The 16,898-nt window shown below is 39.9% G+C and overlaps 1 protein-coding gene across 1 annotated transcript in view; it reads right to left on the bottom strand.

Annotated features, from left to right (window-relative positions):
- Positions 1-16,898, bottom strand: part of DGKD (diacylglycerol kinase delta) — a 103,466-nt gene that overhangs the window by 78,945 nt on the left and 7,623 nt on the right. The window lies entirely within an intron of this gene.

Genomic DNA, 16,898 nt, shown 5'->3' with positions numbered 1-16,898 from the left:
CACACTCATTCACATAAAATGCATATCCAGGCTACAATGCTATATTTAGCCCATGCTCATTTAGCCATTCTTTAGCAGACACATTTGTTACCCCAGCTGAAGAAAGATAATAAATACCAAAAGATATGCTAAAATACTCTCAAGGAAGAATCTAAAAAAGAGATGCAAGTCTGCAAACTGAAAGCAAAGCCTTCAGCATTAATTCATTACCAATGCATAGCCCCTGCCAGCAGTAAGTGACATAATATGGGGTTTAAATGCTTCATTTAACACTCTCCTTTCCCAAGGGAAACAGCACTTGTAGTAATTTAAGCAGTCCAGGCAAGAAACACATTAAGAGAAAGTGCTGCAGGAATTTCATATAACTGTCTGTTCGGTTATTCTGTAATCAGAATGTTAGGAAAGAAATATAGAAGAAACACAGCAATGCACCCAACGCAATGTGGAGAAATGACTGATGCTTGATAGTATAACAGTCTAGATTAATATTCCACTATGACGCAAAGCAAACCAATGCAATTTGGAAATGTCTTAAGAGGAATTAAAGCTAAAATGGGCAAGTCTACAAACATTATTAAGGCCCAAACCAATTTTCCCTAGTCAGATTGCCTGCACATACCTCTCTCAGTCACTTTTTGCATATCAACCTTCCAGAAAGAACCCTTCAAGAACCACTTTTTTCAGTTTGCAAAAGCTTTTCCTCCTGGCTGGCTGGAAATGATTCCTGCTTTCTCCAGGCGCATGGTTATTTAGAAGCATGGACAAATTACATAAAGTTTAATTGCAGGTGCAAGTTCTCATTAACAGCTGCAGATTTTCAGTTATCTTTGCCAATCTCATGGTTCCTCAGCAACCATGGAAAAGAAACTTGCACAAGGAATATTACTAAAGACCAGTATACAACTTCAATTTCTTTTCAGGATAACCTGAACTAGGAAGAGAATAAGACATTATCATGATTACTGTTCTCCTATTAATCTCAGTGGAATTAGATAAAAAACTTTAATTTACCATTGAAGCCCGGGCCCAATTCAAGGTGTTGATTATGACCTACAAAGCCCTAAACAGCTTGGGTCCTGGCTACCTGAACGAGCGCTTATGTCCGTATATGCCCGACCGCCCTTTGAGATCTGCGGGAGAGTCCCTTCTCCGGGAACCCTCCATGAAAGAAATTAGGAGAGTAAGTACCCGGAGGAGGGCTTTCTCTGCGGTGGCACCCAACCTATGGAATTCACTCCCCAAAGAGGTCCGCCTGGCACCGTCGTTACTGGTTTTTCGGCGCCAGGTAAAGACCTTTTTATTTAAACATCATTTCAATTGTTAAAACATATGATCTGGCCAGGGCAACTTCTTCTTCCTTCTCTTTCTCCTCCTATATTTTTATTTTATACTGATAATTTTAATTTTATTTTTGTAAATCAATGTATTTTTTGTATTTTTATATTTAATGGAAATTTATTATGTACTATTGTATTTCAATGTATTTTATCATGTTGTAAGCCGCCCCGAGGTTTCGGCAAGGGGCGGCATAGAAATGTTATTATAATAATAATAATAATAATAATAATAATAATAATAATAATATTTTAGAGATGAAATGGGAAAGAACTGGGGCTACAACAGTATTTAGCACAGATGTTTCAGAGAGAAACACATGCAGATAAATTCTGGTATAATTTTTGGAAGATGGAGTCAACCAGCAGAGGCCTCAAAATCTTTCTCATTAGTAATTATTTAAAATAAAGAGATTACATTAAAACATTGATATAATTTATTATGTATTTATTTATAAAAAACCTCTCAGCTCCGCACAGGAACTGATACTTCCATAACCTCAAAATCTGACAAACTAATACTCTTAAAAAGCAGACTTCACTAATTGCTGCCTTTCTAGCCCCATGAAAATCACAGGGCTGGAAAAGAACTTTAAGCCCTCAGACAAACATTCCACTATTCAATACAAGGTGCTCTACAGAAACTAAATCAAGCAAATGAGTTACTCAATGCACTACAAGAGGAATTGACAAGTTAACGGCCTCCAAATATTTCGGACTACAACTTTCATGAACCCCATGCTGCACATCCAATGATCATAAATTATGGGAGCTGTAGTCTAAAGCATCTGGAAGAAATTGGGTTGCCTGCCCTGCAGTACGGGAAAAAGCTGAAAAATCACTGACGTTATTCCCCTAACAGTCTCCTGTCTAATTTTGCTATATTCATCTTCAATTAGTCACAGTAAGAGCCAAAATTTTTGCAAAAGCACTAGAATACCACCCTCATTCCCAAGTAGCATGTGAAAAGTTGTAATTGATCAGACTGTTACTTTCTGTAAAAAGGTGAATCAGGTAATTTAGGAAGATATCCACATGATGTTAGAGCAGGTGCAGACCTGCCACAGATATAACACAATCCTATTTCATACTCTGTGCCAAGAAATAATTTGTCTCCCCTCACAAATATGAGGTCTTGTTAAAATGTGGACTCAGGAGAAGAAATGACAGAACTTACAGGGTCTTTTCTAGCCCCAAATTTGGCCTGCAGAATAAGAAGGAAAAAACAATTTAGGTTATGGAAGAAAGCAACAGAAAAATATTATCCAATACTCCAAAATTCTAAAAATAGGCTAAATATAACCGAGGTCTGCATAGTAAACACAAATAGCAGCTTGAAAAGCAGCTGGGAACACAAGCTGAATGATTCCATATTTGAAGAGCAATGACAGAAACAAATATCCGCTCTTTAAGACATGAAAACAGATCCTACTCCATATAGTTTAAGCTTGCTTTCTGGAACTTTCTTAGTTATGTATCCTATTCTAAGAAATATATCAGATTCAATTGGCAGCAAATGAATTTGATTACACATTTAATCAGCCTGTGTTGCAAGCTAGGTTTCCTCCCTTTGCACTTCCAGAGACCATTCTTTGGCAAAAGCTATTCTCCAATGCACTTCCACTAAGAGCAACCAACAAAAAATGAGTCCCTGAGCATACACAGAGCAGTTTGTTGAACCTAATCTAGGAACTACTTCCAAACATTCTCCTTTTGAGTACCCTGGGGGTCCTCCCTCTGGGATGTCCTTTTTGGAGAGAGGCAAGCCTCTTCTCTTTCTGTGGCTCTCTAGTTGGATGGCCCATCTCTCCCAACATTCCATCATGGGGCCAAGAGACATGCGAGGCTCAGCTGGCTGCAGGAGTTCTTTCCCTATGCCCTCTCCCTGCGGCAGTAAATCCTGACTATTCTCAATATTCACCTGAACAACATGGGAGGGTGCCCTTGAGATTAGTCCCTCCACTTCTCCCACTTGTAACATCTGAAATTTCTGGTTCCCAGGACCCCTCTGACAAGTGCTTCTCTGCCCAACCTTGAAACACAGACCAAGAAAAACTTCCCCTTTCATTCAGCCTGCACCTTAAACACAACATTCTAGTGCCAAAAATCTGCCTTGAATTCCCATTCCATTCTGTTTACTCATTTAACTTTTTTGAACTGATGCTCCAACCCTGTTTCCTATCCAATCAGGATGCTCACTCATATCTACATAACAAACTCACCTGTGCAAACGATGAGCACTCCTCCATCTCTTTTAAATAATGCTTTCAAAGAAATCAATACTACCCAAAAAAACTTTCACCATGCCTTACCCCTTAAAACTAAGCCAAGGAATTTTCCTGCAATATATCTGCAGGATCTTTATAGGTACGTGACTTAGAAATGAAAGGCTTGTAAAAAAAAGCCCCCTTACATAGCTGTTGTGCTGTCTCTTGTACAACACAGATGCTGCCTGGGGAGAGAATAAGCCTGTAGTTTACAGCTGCCCATCTCTGCAAGAGAGCTGCTGTTCTATTTATAGGCAGACAGCTTAGTAAAGACTTTGGTGGGTTTGGGCGGAAAGGGCTGGAGATAAGATCAAGATGACTTTATAACATTTTTTTTCCCAGACATTGCTGCTTTTCTTCGTCTTGATGCTCATTTCCCAGCTAGGATATTGCTCAGCCCTTTCACTGGTGAGGAATGCTTCCGCATAACGATATCTGAGGAAATGGCAACAGTTGAAAACAAGATGACATTTTTCTTCTCCTTGCTTTACAACGTCTATGTTCAACATCCTTTTGAACATCACTAGTGGGCAGTAATAAATCATGAATTTCTTCTGTCTCCCTGCACAAAGATGAACGGACTTCTCACGGGAGTTTCTTTTTAATTCCTGCAGCAACCAGCTAATCATATCTAATCATATAAAGCAATAAGATGTTAATTATCTGTGTCCTTATGGAACACAAATGTAAGTATTACTATAAGTTAACACTGTCATGAAGAGTTAGTTTGTGTTTGGGTAACAGTACTTGGTCCCAAAGAATGTACTTAGCAAGATCACAGGTCATGAAAAACCATCCTGCAAATAAGCTATGCAGCACAGGTTGTTTGTAAAATGATTCATGCCTGTGTCTAACAGATGACTAAAATCACTTCAGGTTCTTCTCTCTCTCCTCCCCCCTCATATCTCCAGCAGGTATCCCAGGGGTCCCCGTGGGAGGACGCATATACCTTCCCTCCTGTAACTGTAAACCCTTTTCTATGAACTCCCACTATTCCCTCTCTCCCCCTTTTGACAGCTAGTGATAGTCCCTTCAAAGTGTCCAGGCAATAAAAGGGATGCCACTGTTCCATCACCTTATATAATATAAAATAAAAACTGAGCCCCAAATGTGCATATTTTTTGTTTGTTAAAAAATCTAATTGTACTTGTGCAAGTGCACAAGTCCATGGGTTTAAAATGTCAAGCAACACCTGGGCAATGTCTTCATGGGCACTGACTCGTGGAGGCTGTCAGGAGCTTTCTTTTTTGCTTTGGTTCATATCCTGACAGTGTTAAAACATAAGTTGTCAAGATAAAACAATACCACAGGTCTTTGCTCATTAACAGTGTGTAGCCAGTAGATCTCCCTCTTCACAGCGAGATCCCCAAGGTTTCTTTTGTTTTACCTCTTGCCTGGTTCCTCTCACTTTTCCACCTTTCTCCAAGGCCCAGGTGCTTGGGGACATGTAAGACAGCTGTCCAAAGTCCTGCTCCTTTGAAAAGGTTGAGGGGGAGGCGCACAGGGCTCCTCCTAGTTTTTCACAGGGACTTATAAAGGTATGAATGTTAAACCCCTATATTCCAGTAAAAGGAGACTTGGGGAAAGGCTGGAAAACCAAGAACTTGGCAAGAATCAAGTCCAAATAATCCCTTAAGAATCTCACCAAAAAGAGGTGATCTACTTGCTACCCCATTTTTTGCAAGCAAGAATAACTCACAGTTTTGGTTTCACCGAACAGCTCACCTTTTCAGAGCTGTCATGTCAGGACAATTCAAACTAAAAGAAATAAAGCTCTTGGCATTTTTTCAGTGAACATGAACCTTGTCCAGGTGAGACATGCCATAACAGACGTATGGAAATTTGCAAATTGAATTAGAACTTTTTTTAAAATGGTACACATTCAGGATGCAAAAAGGAAAAAAAGCTGACAAGTGCTCCTCTACTTTGAAGGGGCTGTCACTAGCTGCCAAACTGGAGATTTCAAGAAGCATTTTTTTAAAACAGAAAAAAATGGGTAAAATGGTCATGGTGAGCATGAAAAGGTTCAGAATCACAGTGAGGGGCACTGAACCAGTCACTCCATCGTGCCACTTGTACGTTAGCAGGTAGCTGGTGCTGGCCTGGACCAGCATGCCAACAATGGCAAGGAGTTTCTGCTGTTCTTACCAAGTGCTTTGCTACCTACTTCCTGCAACACACCCATGTGCGGCTAATACGACATTCCATTGTGAAGCCAACAACAGGCCATGGGTTGTTGGGTGGTTTGTTGCCAACAATAACCCACCCTGCAGGAATCCATCTAGCTTCATATGACAACTATTCACCCACTGTTTGGTCTGTCATTGTCATGTCATGGAAAACCAGAAAGGAAAGAGAGCCAGTGTGGTGTAGTGGTTAAGAGCATGGGACTGGGACTCAGAGGATCTGGGTTCTAGTCCCCGCTCAGCCACGGAGCCAACTGGGTGACTTTGAGCCAGTCACAGACTCTCAGCCCAACCTACCTCACAGGGTTGTTGTTGTGGGGATAAGATGGAGGAAGAGAGATGATGTAAGCTGCCTTGAGTCCTTTGTAGGAAAAAGGCAGGATATAAATTGCAATATAAATAAATAAAGGACACCTTCAAGCAGAAAGGCGGGGATGGTGCAAACTGCTTTCTTTGTCCCTTTTGCAAGTCTGCTTGCAATTAGACTGGGTCTATGGCACCTCGTTCTAATCAAGAGTGCTCAGTATTCTGTTTCATTGGGCTCACTGCAGTAGACCCACTAATATTACATTCTGCCAGCGCATAATGTGATGCCAGAGATAAATCACAAAGTTAGATGATTGGTGTCAATAATAGGAAATTTCCTCTTTCCCCACAACCACATGTACAGTATTAATGGCTACACACATCAACAATATCCAGCAGTCCACTTTATAAGATGCGCTTTTCCAGAAATGCAATAGTGATTGCAGCAAGATGCCAAGTTATGTAATTTCTACAGTTTGGTTGATATCTGATACTTATTCATTCTCCAGCCATTACAGACTAACCTTGTAGTCAACAAGAAGACTATTATTTATTAAATGTTCTATTTTCAGTAAGAATTTGCCCATTCATTCAAATATATATGAGAGATTTATGCACAAATCAGTGAAGTAAAATTGGAGAACTCTTTAATCTCAGCTGGGAATATATCCAGCAAGGTGATTTTTAAACTGAATTTTATCTTCACCCAGCCTGCTAAGAAGTTGTATTTTGCCACTAGGTACCATGTGAGCATTGGGTCTTCTGAGTGAAAATCGAAATCTGGATTTTCCACATACAAGTCCAAGAAATGTAACAACTGCACATCATTAGATCTCCATTTTGTTAAAAAAAAATAGGAGAAAGCCTTATAGATGGATAATAGCTAACGCCTATTAATTCTCAAGCTCTCACCAATTCTTAGTCAAGAGGATTACTGCTAAGTATCACATAATCTTTAGAGGAGGCTCACAGGATGACAATTTTGAGAGGGAAATTATTAGTTTATGTTGCAGTAAATACAGCATGTTGTCACACTAACAGATTTATCATGGCACATGTTTTTGTGGACTAATGTTTACTTCATCAAATACGTGATATGTGATATTACATTTAAGGTGCTAATTGAAATTATAAGAAGATACAATTTGCAAAACTCAAAACATATTTATTTTTAAATAAATATTTAACATTATTAAATCCTCATTTTTCATGTTTCCTTTTCAGGTACAACTGCTGTCATAATTTCCTGAGATAGTCTCAAAGACACAAGTGAATCTACTCGACAGTTATAGCTTGGTCACTGTGTATCTTCTATCAAGACCCAGATGACAGTGACTTGTGCTACCCTGCAAAATTTCATTTAGGCATCAAAGAAGCTACACTATTTTAAACAGAGCACAGAGTGATTACAGTTGGGGGCAGGGAGATGAGATAATCTCCTTCAGTATTGTATCATGTTATTCTCCGCCTGAAAGTTTTTCTCTCAGATATGCTAAAGGAGGGGAAAAAATATTTCCATGCAAACTGGATATAGGTTTATTCTGTAATTCTTCACTTTGACTCCCCAGTAGTTGTGGGATCTGTCCTTTGTAGACTTTAGCCATTCATTTTTACTACCATGTGACATTTTATCCATCTTCCATATGGATTCAGCAAAAGTTATCCACTCAAATAAATCAGAACAGATCACCTTTCTTGCTAAGCCTCTTGCTCTGACTTTACTCTAAAGCTCAACCAAACTCCATTCATATTTTAATTCTAGTACTATTACCTCACAAAACTTAGCTTCAAAATATAAATGCCATTTATGTTGATAGATCATTTAATAGGTTAGGAATATTACATTCAGATTGTAAAGTGAAGATAAACATTTGCAGAAAAACAGTAATTTGTTTGGATGGATTCCACTCATTTTCATTATTTATATTTTACCCAATAGCAAAATCCAGGCAGTTCACCAATAAAAACATAAAAATACAATATTATAATATATAGAGATCATTTACATAACACGTCCTGAAACTACAGCCCGAGGGCCGGATACGGCCCGCCATGCTCATTTATCTGGCCCGCCTCAGAGCTTTTGGACTCACTTGGAGAAAACAATCTCCAAGTGAGTCCAAAAGCTCTGAGCCGGCACAGGCATTCTTTAAAACTGAGCAGAACCGGAGCCAAATTGTAACATCTCAACTGTGCGTGCACCGGCTCTTCTTCCCTCTTCTCATTGCACGCATATGCAGTGGGAATACGGAGCAGGAAACAGAAGAGAGGAGGGCGGAAGAGAGAAAGGGAGACGACGCTAAAAAAGGATTGAAGATAAGAAAAATATAACTTTTTAAATCCATTCTTAAGTATGCGAGCCACATCCCTGGGCTGTGGGCCAAGCTGCGGCCACCTCACTAAGCCCAGGGGCAGCTGCTCAATGGCGGCTGCAGCTTGCCCAGAGAAGGCCGCAGAGGAGGCGCCTCCACCGTGGCCTTCTCTGGGCAAGCCACCACTACCCATTGCAGCCATCTCCAGGCTTGGGAGGAGGCTGCTCGACGGCAGCGGTGGCTTGCCCAGAGAAGGCCGTGGCGGAGGTGAGCAGCTGCCATGCTTCTTCCCGCTGCGGCCCCGTCCCTCATCTCCCCTCGCCCCGGAAATAAGCCCTTACCTCCCTCCTCACAGCCCTCTCCCAGCCGGGGGAGCTGCCCCATGCTCGCCTCTCTGGCCTCCTGCTCCCACTCCCTCAGAAGCAGGGCAACAGCCAGGCTATAATTTCCATCATGCCCAACCAGCATGGCCAATGGAAGTTGTAATCCAACTCATCTGGACAGTACCAGTTTTGGCAAGGAGAATGATGTAAGCTGCCTTGAGCCCTTTGTAGGAAAAAGGCAGGATATAAATCTCAATATAAATAAATAAATAAATAAAAACATGGTAGTCATCAGCTCTGCATCCAAATACAGCCACTGCGTATTGTGGGAATTGTTCTGGGCTGACTTGCTTCAAATACTAAAAGTGGCATTAACAGTATTTATCCTTAGTATTTCTGCTTCATTCTTTGTAAACGCCAGTTGCAGTCATCAGCTGCATTATGCAAAATACTATATTTAGAGCCTTGATTGTGTTGTAGCTATGTCCCTTGAATATGGACATGCTCTTCCCCACCTCATCTTGGGCTTCTGCTGCAGCCTGAGGGAGCAGAGCAAACATTTTTTAATTTTTTAATTATTTTTAATTTTAATTGATTTTAAATTTATTTTAATTTTAATTAATTCTTAATGTGCAGTGTGCATAGGCATCGTTCATATTTTTTTCAAACCATAGTCCAGCCCCGCAACAGTCTGAGGGACAGTGAACTGGCCCCATTTTAAACGTTTGAGGACCCCTGATTTACATACAACATATGAACACAGACAAACATACAAAAGCAGTTATTAACCATCAAAAATATTGGTTTGACTAACTCTCATCAAAATTATTCTTTTACTTTCCCCTATTTTCTTTTTCTTGCCCTTCACAACTAGGTAAATTCTTTATGATGTACATTTGCTGTGCCACTGCTTTTCTTTAAGAAATGCAGTTTTCATTCTACTGAAGCATTAAAAACTGCACTTTATTTATTTAGAACATTAACATCCCTCTTTAAAACAATTTGAGACAGGTAACCAAAAAGAGGACAGGACACAGAAATACGATTAAGCTGCAGTGAAACAAAGCAGCAAACCCCCCAAAAACTGCAACAGCAGCAATAGGCGCTCATCCACCAACATTTATTAACAGCTGAAGGCCTTCTTATAGGGTTTCACACAGAAGCATGCAAAAACTAGGGCAGGAATAAAGTGAATTTTTCTAGACAGAGAATTCCACAGATTGGGGTGGCTTCTGAAAAAGGCTTCTGTCTTAGCACATCAGTACTTTTTAATTCTCCAAGTGACAAAGATAATACAGTCAATTGGTTCTTGAAACTGGATGGTATGGAGCAAACTGCTGGTAGGCACTCGCAGTTCAGCTTCTGACTAGAAATCTAAATTATACAAGCAACATGAACACAGAAGTAGTAAGTTATTAGTACAGAATGGAGGAGCTGCAAGTATGTGCATTTATGAGATGAACATATACCAAACATATACCAAGCTGCAGTTCTACACCAAGCTATCTGAAAATAAGCCAGACTGAACTCCATGGGATGGACCCAGATTTAGTTGTGCTAAGAGTGAACCTTGTAATACTAATGAGAAAAGTAAACCACAGCTAAGTCCCATTGATTTCAACAGATCTATTCTGACTAAGCCTGAAACAAATGTAACAGAATCTACTTTTTAAGCAGACATATAAGATTATGCTGTTATCTTTGCCAGAACTGCTGGTGAGGGTTGCATGTTTGTATGTGTGCATATGCATGAGTTTTCTATCAATAGTTTGGCAGAATTATGCCATTAACTTAATGACTCAGCCAATGCTTGCCTGCCAGAGTTGGTCAAAGGATAAGCATGTAATCCATCTGCCATGGAGTCAACATGTCTCCTAACCCTACCTTCAACAAGTCAGAAAGCTTTCCAGCATTTTGTTGTCCTAGCACCATGTATCTTGTTATTCCTTGAGTGCACAACAAATTGCTATTGTGTTTATGACCTTTACCACATATAATCACAGAAGTCAGATACCCTAACATAAAAGGATCACAAAAATCTATGAGAAAAATGTTCTATAGTATGCAAAACTCCCTATGGGGAAAGAACTGTTTGTTCTCTAATACGATCAATTGAGCAACATATTAACAAAAAAAGGAAAAAAGAAAGTATTTCTTTTCAGATATCATATTCTTAAAACAACAATAGTTTCACTTCCTAGTTCTTCATTCTTGCCATTAATATTTTTTCTGAATAATTTTCTGCTGTTTTTCTGCGCTCGACACATGCTCGCTTCTGTGACCATCCACTCAGTTAAGCAGCCCTCTCCGGTAAATCTATTTTTCAGTTTTACTAATAACACAACTTGGATAGGAAAGTAATACATTTGAAAGATCAAACATTTAACTGTAGAAGGATGAGTGGAAATTGAAACAAGTTGAAATAAACGTAATAGTATGAAATACCAGGAATAGAAGGGAAAAGGCAATGCAAAGTTATCATTTTCAGACTGCAGGATGGCAGAAAGCAAGGTTAGATGAACAAATTACATCTATTGGAAAGAGGTGAGATAAACTCAGTCAGCATTAAGTGTATGCCAATCCATTCGTATATCAACCTCCTGATCACATACAGAGACACACTGTACAATCATCCGCTCCATAATTATTAGAACACTTTTAGTGTAAAAAGTTCCAAGTTTCCCGAAAGCAAGGTTTCTAGAACTTTGCTAAGGAATGGAGCAGGTATGAGCAGTGAAAGGAGTATCTGAGTTTTCCATTTGTAAAATAGTCCAGTTCTAAGAAGACAGCTGATGTGATGGGATCATGTCAGTATTAAACTGCCCAAAGACTTTTGGGAAGCAAGCTAGCAAAAAAGGAAGGGAAGAAACAACACAGCATCCAGGATAAGGACTACATCCTTGTTTGCACATCTATCAGCTCCTACCTGGCTGATTGTGTCCAGATGGTGGTGCTGAGGGACAACTGCTCTGCTCCACAGTGATTAAGCTATGGGGTTCCTCAGAGCTCTATACTGTCCCCAATGCTGTTCAACATATACATGAAGCTGCTGGGAGAGGTCATTCGGAGGTGGGGGCTGAGGTGACATCAGTACACTGATAACACCCAGCTTTACTTCTCCTTTTCATCTAACCCAGGTGAGGAGGTTTCCACTCTGAATCACTGCCTGAGTTCAATAATGGACTGGATGCAGGCCAACTAACTGAAATTCAATCCAGATAAGAGGAAGTTATGGTTGGTGGACAGTCCATCTGCCCAGAGGGTGGGCATTTTACCAGTCTTGGATGGGGTCACACTCCCCCTGAAGGACAGGGTTTGTAGCTTGGGGGTGCTCCTGGACCCAAACTCATCACTTGGGTCTTGGGTAGACTCAGTGGCCAGGAACACCTTCATTCAGCTGTAATTTATTTACCAACTACAGCCCTACCTGGACAGACAGAGCCTAGCCACACTCACCCATGCTCTGGTAACCTCTCAACTGGACTATTTTATGGGTCTGCCCTTGAAGATGGTCTAGAAACTTCAACCAGTGGAGAACAGAGTGGCGTGGCTGCTGTTACAAGCAGAACTGTGCTCCCATGTAACACCAATACTTTACCATCTTCATCGGTTAGCAGTGGAGCTCTGGGCCCAATTGAAGGTGTTTGTTTTAAGATATAAAGTCTTAAACAGCTTGGGACCAGGTACCTGAAGGACCGCGTGCTCCCACACATACCTATCCAGCCCATAAGATCTGTTTCGGAGGCCCTTCTGAAAGAGCCACCCTCCAAGGAGGTGAGGAGGATGGCTAATAGAAGAGCAGCCTTCTCAGTAGTTGTGCCCCACTTGTGGAACAGCCTCCCAAAAACAGTTTACCTGGTACCTTCACTACAATCTTTTCGGTGCCAGGTGAAAGCAGTTTTATAAGTATTTTAATAACTGATTTCATTAATAAGCCATTATTAATATGAAGAGTTCTAAATTGATCTGCTCTCAGATGTGCACTGTTTTGTTTTATTGTTTTTCATATATTGTATTTTAATCAGTTTTTATTGTTATTATATATGTTTTATGGATTGTAATCTGCTTAGAGAGCCTTTGAGCTAATTTGGCAGATAAGAAGTCTAAAAATGAATAATAAATAATCTGTCAGATATCCAGCAAACTACAGGTTAAGTAAATCATGAGCTGGTATTATGTGAGAATGTGGCTGTGTCCAAATCCAGCCATACTTTCCATTTTATAATCATGAATGCAGAGCAAATTTAAACAGGAAAGGAACAACCTGAACAAATCTGAGACAAATATATGACTGCTTCTGTCATTTCTGTAAACCAGAAAAACAACTCACTCACAGCAGCCCAGATTATAAATACTGCCTGAACTACATTTTATCTCACATTTCTATTTTCAGCTAAGATTCTGCCACTTTTTAGGTTGCTCTTGGGTGCTATTGTTCCTCACCACATCCTGTTACAATAGAATCCACAGGTAAACTGTGCTGTTAAAAATAGAGCAAAGTAATGAAGTAAAGAGGACATGTTATAGGGTGGCTTTCTTAATATAACAAGTTAAACTATAGGAAAGGGATTGGATTCCAAAACAAAAAGATACAGACTATAAATATTAACGTAATTAATTACTGATTTATTTCATTTTACTACATCAATCTTCATATTTATTATTTCTATCTATAATGCACTAACCCTGAGCAGCAGTTGGCTAAACTTTTCTAGTTAGAACTGAACAGGAGTAGCTGGGCTTTTTCCTGCTTGAAAAGACCTTCTCTCTCCTTGTCTACCTTTCACTAAACTTAAAATCAAAATTAGAGATTGATTATACTCACAGGGTGCTAAAGGATTCTGCATCACAAGATACAGAAACCATTCACACAAATAGCATTCAGATGGTGGTACCATTTTTACAGAACTTATTTCATAATTTTAATTCCTTGGCTTGCTCTGATCGAAAGAAGCATTTCCAGACTATGGCCCAGTTAGGATGACACAACAACCCATATTGTAAATAAATAATGGGTTCTGAATGAGCAGGAATGCCACTGTGCTAAATAACTCAGGGATGCTCTGCTGGTGGGCTGTCCAATACAACATGCACATCCAGAACATGCATTATGTTGCTGGCCCCATGAATATCCCCAGTGTGCAGTGAACTCTTGGAACACATGGTTATTTCGTCCCCAACAACCCACAATTGCAGATTTATATGTCATGCCAAACCACCCAGGGACAGAGTGCCATTGTGTCATTATGCATACTGGATGAAGGTAACCGTTTAGGAGCCAGTATATTCAGTCATTCCTAAACAACCCATGATTTATCATGAGTTGTGACCTCTGAACCAAGCCATTGCCTTTTTCATATTTGGATGGGAGGTAGGCAAATATCTCCAAAGTTCAACTTCTCTGAACATGTGTGACTCTGGTTCTATAAATAGAAGACATTATACACTATTTTTTCTTCGATGAATTTGTATGTTTATTATAGGAAAAGATTCCCTGCAGCATTGTTGGGAGCAATGCCTGATGGAACTTTGGCTACACAATGCCAGTTTAGATATAAAACCAATCAAGGAATTTTGTGGCAGCTGCTAAAAAGATTAGCGCAAAGGCACTAAATCTTGTTGCAAACCATTTACCCAATGAATTTATTTGATTAGGGTTTTTGTGTGACTCATTTTTTCTCTCATTTTTTCTCTTTATCCAGCCATGCCTTCCAAGTTCATAGTCTCTATTCTGAGCAGACATGAGAGGACTAACACCCATGTTGCATCAGAAAATCACAGAATTTACTGGTGGTTGGGCAATTCCTTGTACACTTATTCTTCAGTATGCTTTTAATTGATCCATATGCTTTTAACTGACCCATATAAAACACTGCACTTAAGTCAATCCTGCAGCTTCAGTAAAGACAATACAGAGAACTAATAGAAGCCAAAGCCAGAAGTTATTTCAGCAGATTGTGCAAGATTTTATTTAATTATTTATTACAACTAGATGAAGAAGCCTCAAGAAATATAGTCAATTTATTACAGTTTTTGCATCACATGTTCTGGTTCATTTGCTCAGTTATAAGCCAAGGAATTGCATTATTTCCTCTATGATGCAATGCACATACAAACACAATTTCTTGCACTTCCACATCATTGTTAAGGATATTTAATTTATACCTGCTTTAACAATAAGCACTGAATAGCACATCGGGTCACATTTTATCCTCACAATTGCCCAGGATGAAGTTTAGTTGCCTGAGAAGTTTTAGTTGCCTGCCTCAGCAATACACATAGCTGAGCAGACCTTAACAACAAAAATGACTGGACTGTCACTTCTATTTGGTATTACAACCAATTCAATATACTGACTAAACTGTATCAGACTCAGGGGTCTCATCTGGTATGAGCCTAATACAATACAAATACAAGCCTAATATGTATTTAAATAACCTAGTGAAGCCTCTGCTTTGTGTGCTTATATGCATGTGCTTGTGACTGAATGTCTCCATGTGCTGCAGTGCTTGCCCAGCAATGGATGGGCCACAACACATGACTGACCAAGATGCTGTATTTCGCTTGGGGGTCAAGACATTGTGCATATAACACAGACATTTAAAATATAGGGATTTACATAAAACCACTCAAACATGACAAGTCAAATAACCCTTTATTTTATTTTAGGGTTGTATTTTAGGACTGCTTTCAACATACTTTTTTTTTTCCCGACCACAAGAATACTGCTACAATTCACTTTTACAAAACCATAATGCCAAAAATGTATGCATTCTCATTAGCCTACAAACAACCCAAAAAAACCTGACAGAGCCATCAGATTCACAGGCATTTTAATATATCATTCATATATGTACACCACAGAAAGGCAACTTGGTACCTTCCAAATATTTTGGACTACAGCTCCCCTAATCTTGGGAGTTGTAGGTATGCTGACTGGTGCTAAAGGAGTTGTATTCCAAAATATGGAGGGTACCAAGTCGCCTACTGCTTTTCATACTCTTGTTAGAGTAATTTAAAATTGTGCGAGAAAAATCACTTACCTATTGCATTATACAGCTATATACACTCAGGCTCAGTGTCTTCCCCATTTGTACACACAATATACAAAGGAGGGAGACCCTTACATGACAGTGGACACAGCTTTTTCTGTACATGGCCCAGAGAGCCCGTACAGGACTATAGGCGTGGTCTATTAAATAAATAAATAAATTCACTGTGCTTGGGGAGGGTAAGAGAACACAGCTCGCTATTCTATTATTTAGCACTGTTATATACTAAAATTGTATTAAACTCTTACTTGAAACTTCCATCAAAATTCTGTTTCTTTAAAACAAATTAATAAAGGTACCACTGTTTGGTAATATAAATAACTGAACTAACTGACCAATGATTAATTCTTAGGGTTAACAGTACATTTTTAAGCTTGCACAGCACAAAATGAACCACAGTCAAGCCAACTGGGAAGAGCACACATGCCAGCAAAATGTAGGTTAATTAATCCACAATCTGCCACTGTTATATGTGAATGGGTCAACTGGGTTTGATCCAGTGTTAATTCCACATAAAATATACCCACTGAACTGAATGTGTATATTCAGGCAATAACTGGATACAGCCCAATGCTGTCAATTCAATATATTCCATTGTTTTTTGTGTGGCTGCTCTCTGGGGCTTTGGGGAGGGGGAGAGGTGGACTTGGCTTATGGCTATTGTTGTCATAAAATACAATAGCAGCAATAGGCTATCCAATCTACACTATTAGGGTCCAGAGATGGCCACTAATTATAGACCAGTGGCCAACATCCCGTTTTTGGGCAAGGTGTTGGAGCGGGTGGTGGTGGGACAACTCCAAGCACTCTTGGATGAAACTGATTATCTGGACCCATTTCAGTCTGGCGTCAGACCCGGTACTGAATCTGCCTTGGTCGCCCTGTACAATGACCTGTGCAGGGAGAAGGACAGGGGGAGTGCATCCCTGTTGGTTCTTCTGGATCTCTCAGCAGCTTTTGATACCATCGACCATGGTATCCTTCTGGATAGGCTAGCGGGATTGGGAGTCGGAGGCACTGCTTTGCAGAGGTTCCACTCCTATCTCAATGGCCGATTCCAGAAGGTGGTGCTGGGGGACTATGGCTCTGCACCATGGCAGCTATGCCATGGAGTACCA

Source organism: Varanus komodoensis, unplaced genomic scaffold (genome assembly GCF_004798865.1).
Source record: "Varanus komodoensis strain SLA01 unplaced genomic scaffold, ASM479886v1 scaffold1, whole genome shotgun sequence".
NCBI lineage: Eukaryota > Metazoa > Chordata > Lepidosauria > Squamata > Varanidae > Varanus > Varanus komodoensis.
The sequence above is the reverse complement of the archived record's forward strand: the minus strand, read 5'-3'. Positions and strand labels throughout refer to the sequence as shown.